Source organism: Manis pentadactyla, chromosome 10 (assembly GCF_030020395.1).
Source record: "Manis pentadactyla isolate mManPen7 chromosome 10, mManPen7.hap1, whole genome shotgun sequence".
NCBI classification, from domain to species: domain Eukaryota; kingdom Metazoa; phylum Chordata; class Mammalia; order Pholidota; family Manidae; genus Manis; species Manis pentadactyla.
In genome coordinates, this window is record NC_080028.1 from 7,320,387 (window position 1) to 7,324,749 (window position 4,363).

Genomic DNA, 4,363 nt, shown 5'->3' on the forward strand with positions numbered 1-4,363 from the left:
AGGCTTAGGCCTGCCATGTCCTGGCCCCCAGAGGTGCCTTGTTAACTCTTAGAGCCTATGGGCATGGCAACCCTTGCTGCAGCCATGCTGGCTCCTGAGACTTCACAGAAACACCATGTTGCCACAGCTCCAGCACAGTCACAGGCAGGTGCCAGCCATCCAGCAAGGGATCTTAACTTGGGGTTTGGGGAAGGACCCTGCAGGTGGACATGAAACTCGAAGCTTAGGTTGGGGATAGTAAGAGTACTTTACCCATAAAGGCACTGTGAGGATTAAGTTAATTCCTGGATGCAAAGCCTTGGAAATTTGTAATTAACTAAAAAATATATTAAAGATACATTCTCCTGGGAAACAGCCCATAGAATTCAGATTCTCAAAGGAGAGAATAACTTATAAAGAGAGATGGGGAGGAGCCACGGGCCTAGAGGCTGAGCTAGGCTAGGCCCCAGACTACCATACAGTAGGTGAAAGGCAGGGTAAAACATGGTCACATTTGTCCCCTTGTGTTATTAAGAAAACGTTTAAGCATAAAGTTGAAACTGTACTGTGAATACTCACATACCCCAGTTGTTCACATTTGCTATATTTGCTTTATCACGTATCCATCCTTCTATCCATCCCCCCAACCCATCAATCTACACATTTGTTACATATAAAACAAGTAATGTGTAACTTTCTTAATTAATTAAAGTGGCCTTAATATACAATCTTATGTTGGTTTCATCCCAGTGGTGCAGCAGTCCCCATGATCAACTTATACTGTAAATTGTGAATCGTTGTGCCCCTTTATTCCCCTCCCTCTCCCTCCCTGCACCTATCCCAACCCCTGCCCCTTGGGAATCACTAGTCACTTCTCAGTGTCTGTGAATTTACTGCTGTTTTGTTCCTTCTGTTTTGCTTTGTTTTTAGATTCCACAAATAAGTGAGATCATATAGTATTTGTCTTTCTCCACCTGGCTTATTTCACTGAGCATAATACCCTCTAGATCAATCCATGTTGTGTAACTTTCTTCTTCATGTGCTCTTTTGCATTTATACTTTGAAAAATTGCTGTCAGCTTTCAATTAAAATACTTTAATTATTTCCATTTTGGAACAAAAGAATTATTAAGAGAGAAAATAATCTACCAAAAGCATTTGCTATCAGGAACCCCTCCATCAAGAGTTCTTAATTTGAGGTCCTCCAGGTCCTTCACAGATACTATCCTCTTCTATCTCATTCATCACTGGATTCTCAGGGGCTGGAACAGGGGCTGGTACCTAGTAGATGCTCAATAACTATTTATGGGGTGAATGAGTTACTCTAATTATGGATATTTATCAAGGTTGATAAAAACAGTGCGTATTCTGATGGGGAGCCCTGTGCTTGAACCCAGGAGGGAATGTGGTTTGAATTGTCTTTAACAGATAATGCAGCAGCCCTTCCTACGAGGGGAGGTGAACCCTTGGGTAGGAGGCCAGGCCCACCCATCTTTCTCTAAAACCCAAGACAAGCACCTTGTTGGAACTTTGGAATTTCTCTCCACATTCCTCACAAGTCTGGCATACTTGAGGCATTTGTTTTTGATCTGACCAACTGGCAAGTTTGCAGCCTTGGTAGCTCTTCAGGAAACAAGCATAAATATTGTTATTTATTCCATTTTCAATTGGCAATTAAGTTTGTTTTCAGGCACCAGAATGGAATTTAAAACACTCGGTTTAAGTAAACTGAACTAATCAGAGGCAGCCTGCTTTTCTTTTCAAAACATCCTCTCCTTAAACACACACACACACACACACACACAACTGCACAAAAAAGAGAGAAAAGTGTGGAACATTTCCCTTCCCCTTATTCCCACCTCACACTCACAAAGTGACTTGTTTCACATGTATGTTGAAATGGACCCCAGAGATCCGGCTTCTACTATCTCTTGCCTAAATTATTGTGTAACTTGGGCAGGTTATTTGACCTCTCTGAGCCCCAATTCTAAATCTGTTGGAAAAAGGAAAAGGGATGGCCTAAGTTGACTCTGTCCATCTGTCAAAAGCTATAATTCTGTTTCCTGGGCCAAACAAACAAACTAGCTCTCAGGTGACAACTTGAAAGGGAGAGTTGGTCAAAGGGAAGAAGAGAGAGAGATGGCAAAATGCGTTGCTAGGAAACAGATGGTTCTGGAGTCCTCTGATTCCCTGTGCACCTTTGGGCAAATCCTCTTCTCCTTTTTAAACCCCACTCTCCCCACTTTAAAGGGGTTTGAGATAGACTTTAGGGGTAAGAAACTGAATCCAGATTGCTAAGGAGTGATGTCCAGCTGATTTGTGATTTTTCAGCTTTGAATGTTCTTCATGAGCCTCCTTGAGCCCCTATTACCTCCTGCTGCCTCCCTGGCTCTTCAGAGCAGCTGAGTTTCTGCTAAGAACTTCCTTCCAGTTCTGAAAACCCTATGATCCCTTGGCTGGATGAGGAAGGGGAAGATTGTTGCCTAAGATGTTCTACCTTCCTCTTCCCTTTGGGAGGCCTCTATTGGCAGGCCAAGGAAAGTCTCAGGAGGTAAAACTGGAAAAGAGAAGCTGGGGATCACCCCAAGGAAAATCCAGACTAATTTGATTAGGCCTACCAGAGAGAGGGACAGCATCAGGCCTAAACGGAAGTATTTTAAGCCTTCTCAGACGATCATTCGTTTTAAGCAGACATCCAGTGACCTTGACTGGAATGCAATTCAAATGAGGAAAGCTGAAACGTCTATGACAGCCCAGGCCACAGAGGATGCTGCCAAGATGGACACAGTACCTGCCCCCGAGGCCCTCACAGGTTGAGGAGGAAGCTGCCAAGAATACTGTTATCTGGACTGTGAAAAGCCCTTGGAGCTGCAGACCGACTGCTGCGGGGGCTTCCAGCTGCTTGTGGGGGCTCAGGGGAAGGTAACTCACTCTGGCTGGAATGGAGTAGGAAAACCTGCAGGAAGTGGTACTTGATATAGGCCTTGTAGGAGGAGAAGCAGTGGGAGGGTGGAAAGCAGACCCACACCTCATAGCTGTGTGACTGGGGGATGACAGCATCTGTCTTCTCATCTCTCTTCTGGGAAGGGTGGCAATGACGCCCACTTCCTTTGTGGTTGTAAGGATTAAAGTAGCCGTGTAAGAAAGGATCTGGCACATCTTATGTTTAACATCGAAATGCAGGTAAAGCCAAGCGTGTGCGGGCAGAGTTGTGAGAGGTAACTTTGGAAACGGCGGCTGCACATGTTGATAGTGATGATCTCTGGGCACTAGATTCTCTCGGGTAATGTTTACTTTCCTCCTTATCCTGTGTCATGTTGGTAGAAGTCTTTATAATGAACTCATGTTTACATAATGGTGAAAAAGTTATTTGTGAAATGAAAATAAGAAAAGCTATTTGTGTTCTGAAAATTAAAAAAACTCAAACCTACAGAAAAGTGGCAAAAATGTTCAAAAAGCTTCCATTATCCTTCACCTAGATTCACCTTATTAACATTTTGCCACATTTGCACGGTCTTTTCTGTATACGTATATATGCATTTTTTTTAACCATTTGAGAGTAAGTTGGAGACATTTCCCAAGAACAAGGGTAGTCTCTTACCTAACCCAGTACAATAATGAAATCAATAAATGTAACACTGATAAAATACTATATCCAATATCCAGTCAAATTTTGCCAGTTGTCTCAGTGTTGCCCTTTATAATACCCCCCTCCCGCCCAGCCACACACACACTCAAGGATCCAATCTAGGACTATGTATTGCATTTATTTGTCGTTTTTTTTTTTAATGTCCTTTAATCTGCAACAGTGCCTCGCTTTTCTTTGTCTCTCATGACGCATTTTGGGAAGAATACACAATTATTCTGCAGCATATCCCTCAGTTTGGGTTGGTGTGGTATTTCTTCATCATCAAATTTCAGGCGTTGCTGACCGGATGGTGAGGCTGTGATCTTCTCTGCGCATCACATTGGGGTGTCAGTTTGTCACGTTGTTGATGTGAACGTGGACCGCTTGGTTAGTGATGTCGAGTTTCTTTACTATAGGGCTATTTTTTCCCCTCTGTAATTATCAAATTAACTTGTGGCTATTTATGTAGAAGGCTTCGAATGTCCTTTCCATATCATGGGACAAAAAAGGCGAGGCTTTTATTTCAGGAAATGGAGCTCCACTTCTTGGCGATCAGACCCAGGAGCTTACGTTCCGCAGCACCAGCCTTTGTCAATAAAGTTACGCGATGCAAACCTTCCCGGAAGCGCTGTGGCGGCCGGGCCTCAAAGCCTGCCGGGAATTGAAGTTTCCGCCGGAGCTCTCGTCTAAGCACCGCCCCGCGGTCTGCCCGAGAAAGGGCCAGAAGTCGAGAACTGCGTGCGGAGGGGAGCGGGCG